Source organism: Lissotriton helveticus, chromosome 6 (assembly GCF_964261635.1).
Source record: "Lissotriton helveticus chromosome 6, aLisHel1.1, whole genome shotgun sequence".
Classification (NCBI taxonomy): Eukaryota; Metazoa; Chordata; class Amphibia; order Caudata; family Salamandridae; genus Lissotriton; species Lissotriton helveticus.
In genome coordinates this window covers 997,017,617-997,032,130 of record NC_136067.1, presented here as the reverse complement: position 1 = coordinate 997,032,130, position 14,514 = coordinate 997,017,617, and positions in this window count along the sequence as shown.

Here is a 14,514-nt window from a genome sequence, read left to right as displayed (position 1 = left end):
GGCCAGGAATTCCGAGAAGTGTAGTCTTGGCTGGGCCGCCATTTTAAAGTCAGGCACAAGGAGGCGATAAAATAGGGACTCCTGTTCAGGAAGCAAACACTTAGGGGAGAGGCCAGGGGCAGGAGCAGTCTCTGGGGCTTTTGTTGCACGGTGCGGCTCCTTAGCGCCTCCTTCAGGGTGCCCCCAGAGAGGTTGCTGTCAGGAGTTTCTAGATGGGCAGTCCTGGTTGGGCCGCCATTTTAAAGTCAGGCGGACAGGAGAGGTAAAATTAGGAGCTCTGGATTGGAAAGTGAGTACCAAGGAGAGAGGGTAGGGGCAGGAGGCAATATCTAGGGCTCTTGGTCAGGCGCGACTCTTGCTTCAAGATGCTCACGGAGAGGTTGCAATCAGGAATTTCTGTGTGAGCCGTCTATGCTGGGCCGCCATTTTAAGGGCAGGCATGGTGGAGAGATGAGTTATTGGCTCCGGTTCAGCGAGAGAGCAACTAAGTGAGCGGTCGTGGGCAGGAGGCAATCTCCAGGGCTTGTGGCAGTCCCGACTCACCTGCACTTTGGTCAGGAAGCCCCCCGCATGGTTGCGGCCGGGAGCTTCGGGACGAGTTGTCCTTGATGAGCCGCCATTTTAAAGTCAGGCGAGGCGGAGAGCTGAAGTAACTTGCGCTCCGAGTTCAAGCGTGCTCTGTGAGCCCGCCGACTTCTTCAGATGGCCATGTGCGAGTGGTGCCCCGTGTCCGGGGGCGACGGTGAGCGCACACTGGCTACCTTAGACGTAGTCAAAATAGGGGATTGCTATCCGGAGGGACATGTATTTTCACTGGACGATGATACACAATACACTGGCAGCAGTTATATGACTCGATTTGTTATGACCCGAATGAGGTCGGCCTTACGGGCGACACTCCCCACGTTTCCAATTGAGCCAGATTTGTTTCCCCCACTCACACTAGTAATAGAGAGCCCCGATGGTGCGCATTTCATTTCTAAAATGTACAAAGCTAGTTCTGATATGAGACCGGTGTGTGACGACAAGCTCTGACATGACTGGGAGGCAGATTTGGGCGGTCCAATAACAGACGAACAATGGTCCAAATGCTGCGGGGCCACCAAATAAATCTTTCCCTACAGCAGGCACAAGCTGCTTCATTTTAAATTTCTTCACTGTGCCTATTTTACACCTGCCAAAGCACACAGGATAGACGCCTCCAGGCCACATACATGTTTAAAATGTGCTGCACCCCACGTCGATTTCATGCACATGACATGGACTTGCCCCCATTTACAGAGTTATTGGGTGGATATTCACTCTACACTTGGGAAGATGATTGGCTTGCCTCTCGATCCCATTCCAGAGGTTGCACTGCTGGGGTACACAGTGAACTTCCCCACGATGGTTAGACCTTTTGCATCGCTGGGACTCTTGCTGGCAAAAAGAGAGATTGCTATACACTGGGGCAGGAAAAGAGGACCCAAAGTTCAGGATTGGCTGCGCAGTTTAGCCTATTGCAATGTTAATGCGGAGAACTATGCTAGCATTACACCCAGTACGTCCCGCTCCAAGGATATTTGTGGCCCATTTCAGAGATATGTGGAAGCAACTAAGCGGGCCTCAAATTCTCAATCAGAGAATTGTATTTTGCCTGAGGGAGTGGGGTGATTATATTAGAATTATTAATGCATACATTGAGGGCCACAATAGGTGGTGTTGCATTACTGCATGCCTTCACTGAAGGTAAATGAGAAGATGGGAATACCGCACATCTGGGACACGAACTGGGATTGGACTAGTGGTGGGGCCGTTTGGGGACGATATTTACTGTCATGATGTGTCATTGTGTCACTTGACATGCCGACTACACCTGTAATTGTACTATCAAGATAGACATGTAGAACCTGCATGTAGAACCTGCAAAGTGAATGTTTACGATATGATGGGCGTGGTGACTTATTTGCAACATTTGTATGTGCTACATATTGGCAAAATAAAGTTTACAAAAAAATTACCCCCACTTCAACGCAAATCAATGAGAAAAAATTGCACCAATTATTATTATTTTTAGGTCGAGCTAGACAGTGCATGCCCTGTCTCTTCGAGACCTGCTGTAATCAGTCTGTGGACTTCTAGTCCATCCCCTTTCTTGCAATTGCTTTTCATTTGTCTATGTCGGTGTCCTTTAAAAATCCTTGCTTGCTAGTGGTCAGTCCTGCCTCTTTGTCCCTCCTTTCTCTCTTCTGTTTCTCCCACAGAGCAGGGACTTAGTACTGTCTCATTCCACTCTGGATCTTTATTTGTTCTCTGGGGGGTTATTTTTATCTTGGTTTCCTGCTCTGTTACTGTTTGTGGGTGTTCAGCTCAGTGCTCTAGCTGCTTACATTCAAACATAGCATTCTACCTCCCACCTCCTCTTAATGCCACAGTTGTGTTACTGTTGATATCTCTGCTGTGCCTCCTGCTCCTTTAGAGGATCCTACACGATTTCTACTGCAACCTTTATTATGAAGTATTTAAACCTCTTGCATCTTTTTAATTCCCTTAATAAGCTGCTCGTTCTGGCCTGGAACTCCAGGGCGTGGTCTCGCTTTTTCCAATCACCATTGCCTTCCCTCCTGCTGATTTCATTTTTTTTTCCATTTTTTTTTGTTTTATCCATGAAGGGTACATTACATTGTCAGGCAGTTCCAACATACATCAGTCTTACTCAAACCTGACCCTTCTAGCATTCAGGCACTCCAACACTGTAGTATGTGAGCCTAATAACGCCTAAATCTCACCAAAGTAACCCCAGTGCCCTTCATTGTACTGTAAGCCCCAATCCTCCCCACTATAAACCCTAACGGAACTTCCCCTTCCACCCCCCTCCCCCAACCAGTGTGTGCAGCTATACTCCAACCGCTAGATCTAGTGCTAGAAGATGTCACCCGCTAAGACAATACATATCATTCTTGTGAGGTTACTTCCCCCTGCTCAACCCCCTCAGCTCGTCTTCTCTCTGTGCAAAGATCAGCTAATGATTGAACCAACGCCTCCCATGTGTGCGCTACCTCCAACGCCTTCTCGTTGTTTGATCTACGCGCCTGTTGATATCTGAAGGTACTCTCGCTTTGCACCCATTTTTGGAACTCCGCTCTCCATCTCCCACTACTTGGATCGTTATCTTAGTTTTAGGCGTATGCAAAAACCAGTGCAGTATGCAAGTCGCAATATCATAATTAATTTGTCTGTCTGTCTGTGATCCCTCCCAATACTTCCCCCACATCCTCCCAGTATGCTGTCAACTTGGAGCATTCCCATAGCATATGCTCCAACTCTGCCCCTTCACTCGCACACCGGGGGCATGCAACGTCTTCTACCTGAAAATATTTCTTGATCTTGCCGGGGTTAAGTCTGCCCTATGTAATATAAAGAAATGCACTAGCTGGAACCGTGCATTCCTTGTGCTCTTCCATGCCCTGCGCACTATTTGACCCCACGCCGCCTCCGGAATTGGTTTCCCGATGCCTGCTTCCCATTTTAATCTCAATGTGTCCAGCGGTACCAGCCCTTCATTGAGCATTCTAGAGTAGAGGCACGTCACCGCCTTAAAAGTCCCGGCCGCCATCACTACGTATTGACATGCCGCCGATGTTGTGGGTTCAGCAAGGCCTCCCCTCCAGTGTATCTGTAGCACAGCTACCAGCGCAGCATGGAGCAAGAACCCTCCCCCAGGCAGGGCATACCTCTCCAGCAGCACCCGATAGGGTATTAGCTCACCGTTCTCATACAGGTCCCCAACTACCTGGATCCCTGACTGCTCCCATTTCAGTAACGGCGTCCAGTCCCCCCATGAGGTAGTGCCGTCACCATCCCAAGTGGGATTTCAGGCGCATAAGGGTGCCGCACCCCCGCCCTACTGTAGGCCCGATTCCAGCACTGCCGCAACGTCTTTTCCTCCAGAGTCAGATCTCTGAGGTCTAGCTTTTGATGCATAACAATAAAGGACAGCACGTGCCGTGGTATCTCCCGACCTCTAATGGCTTCAGGAACCCTGAATTCCTTCGCTATTGCCTGCGTCAATACTTGCAGTTGAGCCGCCAGATAATATAACTCAAAATCAGGAACCGCCAACCCACCCTCCGCCTTTGGCCTCATCAGTGTTGCTTGCGCTACTCTCCTCCTGCCAGAGCCCCATAAGAATCCTACTATCAGAGATTTTAACGCTCTAAAAATCAAACCCGGAATCCAAACTGGGAGCGTCCTAAAATAGTATAGCAATCTGGGCAGAACTATCATGTTCAGTAAAGCTATCCGACCCATCACAGAGAGTGGCAGAGTTACCCAAAAGGTCATGCTTCCCTTCAACGCCCTCACACATCTTCCTATGTTACCTTCCAACAAGTCACCAGTCTCATGGTAAATATGTACCCCCAAGTAAGGCAGGCAAGTCGGCTCCCAGCGCACTTCCCTAGGCACGTACAATGGTATTTCCCCAACTTTCATAGGGAACAGACAGGTCTTGGACCAGTTCACCCTCATTCCCGAGACATTGCCAAACAATGACAGCAAGTCCGCCGCCCCCATCAGTGCAGCACCTGCATCTTCCAGGAAAATCAACAGATCATCTGCGTATAATGATATATATTGCTGGTTCCTCCTGTAGCTCAGGCCTCTGTAATACGCTCCCAATCTTGCCCTGGCTGCCAATGGTTCTATAGCTATAGCGAACAATAACGGGGAAAGTGAGCATCCCTGTCTTGTTCCCCGGGCCACCGTGTACTGCGTCGAAATCAACGCCCCTACCTTTACTCTAGCCACCACAGAAGTATATAACACCCTCGTCCAGGCCACAAAGTCTTCTCCCACACCAAAGCGTCCTAAAGTCTTATATAAATATAACCACTCCAAACTATCGAACGCTTTTTCTATGTCCACTGACAGTACCACAGGATGTGCCTCATCCGACTGCGCAGCCTCCATTAATCTCAATAGTCTCCACACATTAGACGCCGTATTCCTCATCGGAATGAACCCAGCCTGGTCTTCATGAATCAGAGTAGTCATATACTGTAACAAGCGCGCTGCTAGAATCTTACTCAATATTTTATAATCTGTGGTCAACATTGAGAGCGGCCTATAAGAAGCAGTATCCTTCCCGTCCATCCCTGGTTTCAACAATGGAATCACCAGTGCCTCTCTCAAAGAACTTGGAAGTCTACCCAGAACTTTCGCCTCCTGATATACCTCTAGCAACCGTGGAGCCAGCAGATCTACATACTGCCAGTAGAACTCCACTGGCAGCCCATCCACTCCCGGCGTTTTGCCACGGGCCATTTGCTTGATGGCAGTCCTAATTTCTTCCAACGTTATGTCTCCACCTAGTTGTTTGGCTTGCTCCTCCTCTAGTTGTGGAAGAGGCAGCCCCTCCAAGAAGGCATCAATATCAGAGTCATTCGCTACTAGCAAACTACTGTACAGCGCCTCATAATACAGTGAAAACCAGGCCAGTATCTCATGTTGGGTGTATACCTCCTTACCCTCTCCAACCTCTAATGCTAAAATCGATGAGCCCCTCATCACGGGGTTGGCCAGCCAGGCCAATAGCGTCCCCGCCTTGTCTCCCTCCGTATGTACTTTCGCTAAGTAGGCCTTGTGATCAAAGCAGCGCAATCTTTCTACCTCCACAGCTACCGCTTCCTTGGCTTCGTCCAGTTCTGCCTGTTTCCCAGGATTTTCAGGTCTCGCAAGTTCAGCTGCGCGCAATCTACTCTCAGCGCCCTCTACATCCTGCAACAAAACTTTCCTCACTCCTACGTGCTTGCTAATGCAAACCCCCCTTATTACCACCTTAAACGCGTCCCACTCCATTGCTCTCGTGGAAGCCGTGCCGGCATTCTCATTGAAATAATGCGTTATGCCGTCACCCACCTCCCTCTGGAATACCGGGTCAGTCAGCGCTTCAGGGCGCAGGCGCCAAGTGGGGATAGCAGTTCTCCTCACCGTCCAATGTATCTTAAACATGAGGGGGTTGTGATCTGACAATGTCCTGGTGAGATATTCAGAATATACTATCGAAGGAGCTAACTGCGCAGAGCACAGCACTGCATCTAGCCGGACATGCCACTCATGCATCCCAGAGTAATAAGAATAGTCCCGGTCAAGTGGGTGGTGTTGACGCCATACGTCTATCAGGCCCCACCTAGTATGCCATTCCCGCCTCCGTTCAGCTAGTCAGACCACCGGAGAGCCCGCCAGAGGTGGATACGACCGGTCCAATGAGATATCCGCGACAGTTAAAGTCCCCGCCTACCACTACTGCACCTGTAAGATACTGAGCCAGCGTACCGGACAAACCTTTGAGGAAGCGCGCCTGTTCCACATTTGGTGCATATACGCTACAGAGCGCTATGTCCCTACCATGCAACCGCCCTTCCACAGCTACAAATCTACCCTCAGGGTCAATTGTCTATTTTGTCACCTGAAAAGGCACCCCTGCTCTGATCCAAATCAACGCTCCATGTGCAAATGCAGAGTAGGCAGTACTAAATACCTGTCCCCTCCACCGCCGCTGCAGAGCCTGCGCCTCCGCCTTGGTAAGGTGAGTTTCCTGGAGCAGTGCAATATGTATCCCTCTCCTAGTTAAATATGCGTGAATCTTGTGACGTCTTGTCATTGAGTGAAGTCCCCTCACATTCCAGCTGATGTTATGTTATGAATTTGTTCAAGCGCGAACAGCTGCCCCAGCAACGAGGCGTCCCGGCGCTAATAACCAAATATAACTGCTGAGGGGAAATGGGGAGGGAGAGACGAGATGGCCTAGGACAGTGGGAACAAATGAGTTTTAATTGCCTTCCGGAAGGCGGACAGGTTATCCCGAGAGCGAATGTTCAATGGCAGGGAGTTCCAAAGTTTTGCTCCCAGGACTTTGAAGGAGCGGCCACCCATACGGCAGAGCTTCGTTCGAGGAATAGTCACAAGATGTTGACCTAAGGAGCGCAAGTTGCATTGAGGGATGTAGGGTACTAAAAGTGGGCGTAAAAGTTCAGGACATTCTAATTTAAGAATTTTAAAAGCAATAGTGAGGGTCTTAAATTGAATGCGAGGTTCAATAGGTAGCCAGTGTAGTCTTTGGATAGTAGCTCTGACGGAACACCTACGGGGGAGGCCCACCACGGCTCTCGCCGCTGAGTTCTGTACCCGTTGCAGCCGTGCTATCTCTGCTTTATTGGCGCCTAGAAGTAGAACACTGGCATAGTCCAACCGGGAGAGAATGATGGATTGAACAATTAGCTGACGCGTTTTGGAATTTAAAAAAACGAGCATCGGGTTGAGGCTCCTCAGCAGGCCCACACAAGTAGCTACCACTTTCTTTGTGTGGGTCTGAAAACTGAGCGAGGAGTCCAGCCAGACGCCCAAGTTTTTCACCGTAGATTTCGGTGATGGGATGGGGCCCAGCAGGGAAGGCCACCAGTGATCACTCCAAAGACTGGAGTTTTTTCCGAGGAGCAGCACCTCCATTTTACCTGCGTTAAGCTGTAGGCAGTTGTCCGTCATCCACTGGGCAACTGCAGCCAGGCCATCCCTAAATCTCGTGGCCGAGATGGAAGGGCCCTCAGTGAGAGTGATGACCAGCTGCGTGTCGTCGGCGTACGATACCAGCGTGAGGTCCCACTCTTTGGCCACTGCCGAGAGAGGCTGCACATAAAGATTAAAAAGGGATGGACTGAGTGCAGAGCCCTGGGGAACTCCTTGGCCGATGGAGTGGGACCGGGAGATAAACGGGGGGGCTGAGACTCGGAAGGATCTGTCCTTCAAGAATGAACGGAACCAGTCAAGGGCGAGACCACTAATCCCTATGACCTCAAGGCGTTTTAGCAAGATGTTATGAGAGACCGTTTCAAAGGCTGCGCTGAGATCAAGCAGAATCAGCGCAGCACTCTGACCGGCATCAAGTATATTCCGGAGGTATTCGGTAGTGGACAGAAGGGCAGATTCAGTACTATGTCCTGGCCTGAACCCGTTCTGAGATGGGTCCAGGATGTTGTTTTGGACCATGTGGTGGGACAGGACATTATTCACATGGGTTTCTGCTAGTTTAGACACCCATGGGAGCAGCGAGATGGGTCTGAAGTTTTCCAGCTTTGTGGGGTCTAGAGTAGGCTTTTTAATATTAGGGGAAACCCATGCTTGTTTCCAACAGGTTGGAACCTCAGCCGAGGAGAAGGAGAGATTAAGTAACGTGGCTAGGGAGGGGAGGAAAAAATCCAAAGATTCAAGAAATTGGGCCGGTCTCATGGGGTCTGTAGGGGAGCCGGACCTGCACCATATATCAGGTAACGCCCCCATCCCTGCACATCAATGACCTTATTGTAAACCGCTCTCCTGTACACACACTGGTTTCCTCCCTACCCCAACCAATCCCCCAACCACCCCTCAGACCCACCCCCCAAGAACAGGACCTAGAACCAACTCGCTAGTGCCCATCCAAACCAATGCAACAGTCATCACACAACTAAGCCCAGCAGCAGTTACTGCTGGCATGCCGTAAGGGCTATGAGGGGTGCTCAGTGCCAACCGGAACTGCGCAGTCCGCTAACATATTCCTCCCCCGAAACCCAAAGAAACTCGACCCCCCCCCCCGCCATCGTATTAGTGAGCCCACGGGCCCAAAACAAGCGAACCGATTCACCCTGGCTTTAATCGAGAAAGAGGGGAGACCCCCCCTTCCCACCCAATCCAACATCAAACAACGTGACTCTCCCACAGTGACCATGCCCTCTTCAGCTCCTCCCAGCTGCGGCTGCTCCACCCAGCCCATCTGAAACACCAACCCTCACTCGTCCAGCATCCCGTCTGCCGTTGCAGGTGTGACCGACGGCAACGTGGGGCTGTCCCCATCCGAAGCTTCAGCCTCTGAACTGTCATTGGCCTTTTCAGAACCCGAAGTTCTGAGAGTAGGCCCCTTGACCTCTGATAAAGCAGACACCGCCGCCAAGGCGTCCCGCCGTTCCAGTTCAGTCTGAGAGAGCGATGGTTTCCGCAGATCTCGCTCCTGGCGCCGGAGCCGCTGTGATTTACGCTAAGTCTGGCCCTCCGAGCCTCCCTGAGACCCTTGATGCTCACCGTCCCTCCCCGCTCTGTAGGCCTCTAGCCACTCCCACGCTTCCTCCGGGGTGCAGGTTCTGCCGTCTAACATAATTCTTAGTTTAGCTGGAAAGAGCAAAGAATACTGAATACCTTCCGTCCTCAGTTCTTTTTTGATTGCCAGAAAGGAGGATGAAGGCTGATAGCCCCCAACCGGTCCTTGGATGCTTGATTCCGGTCTGGGAAAGAAATGGCTTGGTAGTTCGGACTGGACTGTTCTCATGAGACACAGGGTCAGAGCTGATTTGCATATAGCCAGTGTCTAACCCAGTGGGGTGTGGGGTGCAAAAAACGATGGATTTAGGCCCAGATCCTTGTACTGGGGTGAATGTATGACATTGTTCTACATTCTGTCCATCAACTGTGTTTTTTGCAATTTTCACCCCGAGTGGGCTGGGTATGCTCAGACGTGAGTCCCAGGCTCTCCACACCACTGGAGTCAAGCTATACAGGCTGATGAAGGCTGATAGCCCGAAACCGGTCCTTGGATGCTTGATTCCGGTCTGGGAAAGACATGGCTTGGTAGTTCGGACTGGACTGTTCCCATGAGGCACAGGGTCAGAGCTGATTTGCATATAGCCAGTGTCTAACCCAGGGGGGTGTGGGGTGCAAAAAACGATGGATTTAGGCCCAGATCCTTGTACTGGGGTGAATGTATGACATTGTTCTACATTCTGTCCATCAACTGTGTTTTTTGCAATTTTCACCCCGAGTGGGCTGGGTATGCTCAGACGTGAGTCCCAGGCTCTCCACACCACTGGAGTCAAGCTATCCAGGCTGATGAAGGCTGATAGCCCGAAACCGGTCCTTGGATGCTTGATTCCGGTCTGGGAAAGACATGGCTTGGTAGTTCGGACTGGACTGTTCCCATGAGGCACAGGGTCAGAGCTGATTTGCATATAGCCAGTGTCTAACCCAGGGTGGTGTGGAGTGCAAAAAAACGATGGATTTAGGCCCAGATCCTTGTACTGGGGTGAATGTATGACATTGTTCTACATTCTGTCCATCAACTGTGTTTTTTGCAATTTTCACCCCGAGTGGGCTGGGTATGCTCAGACGTGAGTCCCAGGCTCTCCACACCACTGGAGTCAAGCTATCCAGGCTGATAGCCCGAAACCGGTCCTTGGATGCTTGATTCCGGTCTGGGAAAGACATGGCTTGGCAGTTCGGACTTGACTGTTCCCATGAGGCACAGGGTCAGAGCTGATTTGCATATAGCCAGTGTCTAACCCAGGGTGGTGTGGAGTGCAAAAAAACAATGGATTTAGGCCCAGATCCTTGTACTGGGGTGAATGTATGACATTGTTCTACATTCTGTCCATCAACTGTGTTTTTGCAATTTTCACCCCGAGTGGGCTGGGTATGCTCAGACGTGAGTCCCAGGCTCTCCACACCACTTGAGTCAAGCTATCCAGGCTGATGAAGGCTGATAGCCCAAAACCGGTCCTTGGATGCTTGATTCCGATCTGGGAAAGACATGGCTTGGTAGTTCGGACTGGACTGTTCCCATGAGGCACAGGGTCAGAGCTGATTTGCATATAGCCAGTGTCTAACCCAGGGTGGTGTGGAGTGCAAAAAAACGATGGATTTAGGCCCAGATCCTTGTACTGGGGTGAATGTATGACATTGTTCTACATTCTGTCCATCAACTGTGTTTTTTGCAATTTTCACCCCGAGTGGGCTGGGTATGCTCAGACGTGAGTCCCAGGCTCTCCACACCACTGGAGTCAAGCTATCCAGGCTGATGAAGGCTGATAGCCCGAAACCGGTCCTTGGATGCTTGATTCCGGTCTGGGAAAGACATGGCTTGGTAGTTCGGACTGGACTGTTCCCATGAGGCACAGGGTCAGAGCTGATTTGCATATAGCCAGTGTCTAACCCAGGGTGGTGTGGAGTGCAAAAAAACGATGGATTTAGGCCCAGATCCTTGTACTGGGGTGAATGTATGACATTGTTCTACATTCTGTCCATCAACTGTGTTTTTTGCAATTTTCACCCCGAGTGGGCTGGGTATGCTCAGACGTGAGTCCCAGGCTCTCCACACCACTGGAGTCAAGCTATCCAGGCTGATGAAGGCTGATAGCCCGAAACCGGTCCTTGGATGCTTGATTCCGGTCTGGGAAAGACATGGCTTGGTAGTTCGGACTGGACTGTTCCCATGAGGCACAGGGTCAGAGCTGATTTGCATATAGCCAGTGTCTAACCCAGGGTGGTGTGGAGTGCAAAAAAACAATGGATTTAGGCCCAGATCCTTGTACTGGGGTGAATGTATGACATTGTTCTACATTCTGTCCATCAACTGTGTTTTTTGCAATTTTCACTCCGAGTGGGCTGGGTATGCTCAGACGTGAGTCCCAGGCTCTCCACACCACTGGAGTCAAGGTATCCAGGCTGATGAAGGCTGATAGCCCGAAACCGGTTCTTGGATGCTTGATTCCGGTCTGGGAAAGACATGGCTTGGTAGTTCGGACTGGACTGTTCCCATGAGGCACAGGGTCAGGGCTGATTTGTATAGAGCCAGTGTCTAACCCAGGGTGGTGTGGAGTGCAAAAAAACGATGGATTTAGGCCCAGATCCTTGTACTGGGGTGAATGTATGACATTGTTCTACATTCTGTCCATCAACTGTGTTTTTTGCAATTTTCACCCCGAGTGGGCTGGGTATGCTCAGACGTGAGTCCCAGGCTCTCCACACCACTGGAGTCAAGCTATCCAGGCTGATAGCCCGAAACCGGTCCTTGGATGCTTGATTCCGGTCTGGGAAAGACATGGCTTGGTAGTTCGGACTGGACTGTTCCCATGAGGCACAGGGTCAGAGCTGATTTGCATATAGCCAGTGTCTAACTCAGGGTGGTTTGGAGTGCAAAAAAACTACGGATTTAGGCCCAGATCCTTGTACTGGGGTGAATGTATGACATTGTTCTACATTCTGTCCATCAACTGTGTTTTTTGCAGAAAGGAGGAACGGCGCCGCTGGGTCTCAAAGGTGTAGTCCGGAAACAGATTGACCTTGCTATTCCCCACTTGGAAGGGGCCATCGGTGCGTGCCTTTTGGAGGAGCAGATCTCTGTCACGAAAATGCAGTAGGCGCACCACCACCGGCCGAGGGGGCCGCCCTTGCTGTGGGGGCCTACCCAGCACTCGATGCGCTTGCTCCAGAGTATAAAAGGAGGACAACCCTTCCGGAGCCACCACCGTCTTCAACCATTCCTCCACATAGCGTACCATGTCCGGCCCTTCTGCCTTTTCCGGCAGCCCCACCACGCGGATGTTGTTCCGTCGATTTCTCCCTTCGGCATCCTCAGCGCGCTTTTCCAGCACTGTCAGTCTATCTAAGGTTTGCGTCATCGTTGCTTGCAGTGCTTTATGAGCAGGTTCCACTTCCTTAATTGCCCCTTCCACCTGTTTCACCCTGTCCACTAATTTAGAGTGATCCGCCCGCAGGAGGCCAAGACCCATCGCAACCTGAGCAATATCCTGCTGCAACGCAGCTCGAGAGTCTGCAATCGCCGCCAAGATTTTGTCCAGTTGTTGCTGCAGCCCCGGGTCGCGAGGTGCCTCCTGTGCCGACTGCTCGCCATGGCTATGGTGTTCAGTGTCCGAGTAATGCACGCCATCTCTCTTCCCCTTAGGTTTCCCCATTTCTCGGGTCTCCAGTGTCCCACTTATGCGTTAGGAATCTCAGCAGGCCACCTCAACACAGCCCGATCACGGTCTTGCCCTCAGTGCGCTCTGTACCAAGATTGCCGGCCCCGCGTCACAGCCCCACTCAGTCAACCGAACTGCCAGAGGCAAAGTCCCATGAGGTTCCCTCCCGGACACTGGGAACGTAAGCGAAAGCGTGGTGGGGCCCATTTGCCCCGTCCATTCACAGCAGAGGTATGCTCAGCAGCTTCCAGGAAGCGCCACTGGTGCTATCCAACACGGACTACCACAAGTGTCTAGACACGCAATAACTGTTGACCAGCATTCCGGCCCCGGCCAGCCTCCAAACAGTCAGATTGCAAGAACGTGTCCGTCCTCCAACGGACCCAGTATGCACTACCCCCGGGGATGGTTCACTCCAATTCTCAACACGTGGAATCGCAGCCGAGTAGAGGGGGGGGTCTCATCTGAGCCGCTCCTCTCCCCGGCCCACTGCACAGGCGGTGCCCCAATCCTCATGTCCCAAATTGGGCACCCGCTGAAGGAGCTGAGGTTCCTGCCCCGTGGCTGCCTGCCATCCGGCTGATTTCATTTGTGTAAACTTAGTCAGATGTAACAAGTTGAAGCCATAATTGCCCGGTTTAAGGTCAGAAGAAACAATTGACCCTAACAAAACAAGCATTGGAAATGCAATAGGTCTCACATTAGGAAAGTTTGAGCGATTGGTATTGTAAATGACACTTTTTTTATTTATGTGTTGGTTTTGAAAATAGCAAAATTAATAGCTTTGTCAGTTACAATGTCAATAGTTTTAACTTTCGCAAATCTGACACCTATAGCATTTGTAATGTAATGTGTGTTGTATTTACGTGACTTACATGTATTGATATTACAAATAACAATGGCTTTTAATTTTGTAAATAATTAATACTTAAATAAAATGTATTGTAATTTATAATGGCAATAGCTTAAACGTTTGTAAGTACATTTTGTGAAGATTATGTTCAGTGTATTTTATTGTGACGAAAATCCAAGAACATTGCATTTGCACCTACACACACACAGAGCCACACACACACACACACACACACATATAGATGTGGTGGTGGATCTGGGGGATATGGTGGTGGTCGATGTGGTGATGGTGGATGTGGTGGTGATGGTGGTGGATGTGGTGGTGGATGTGGTGGTGGATGTGGTGGTGGTGGTGGATGTGGTGGTGGTGGAGGTGGTGGTGGATGTGGTGGAGGTGGTGGTGATGTGGTGGAGGTGGTGGTGGATGTGGTAGAGGTGGTGGATGTGGTGGAGGTGGTGGATGTGGTGGTGGTGGTGGATGTGGTGAAAGTGGTGGTGGATGTGATGGTGGTGGATGTGGTGGTGGATGCAGTGGTGGATGAGGTGGTGGATGTGGTGGTGGTGAATGCGGTGGATGTGGTGGTGGTGGTGGTGCATGCGGTGGTGGTGGAAGTGGTGGTGGATGTGTTGGATGTGGTGGTGGATGTGGTGGTGGATGTGGTGGTGGTGGGTGTGGTGGATGTGGTGGTGGATGTGGTGGTGGATGCGGTGGTGGTGCATGTGGTGGATGTGGTGATGGTGGATGTGGTGGTGGATGTGGCGGTGGATGTCATGGTGGATGTGGAGGTGATGGTGGATGTGGTGGTGGATGTGGTGGTGGATGTGGTGGTGGATGTGGTGGTGGATGCGGTGGATGTGGTGGTGGTGGATGCGGTGGATGTGGTGGTGGTGGACGCGGTGG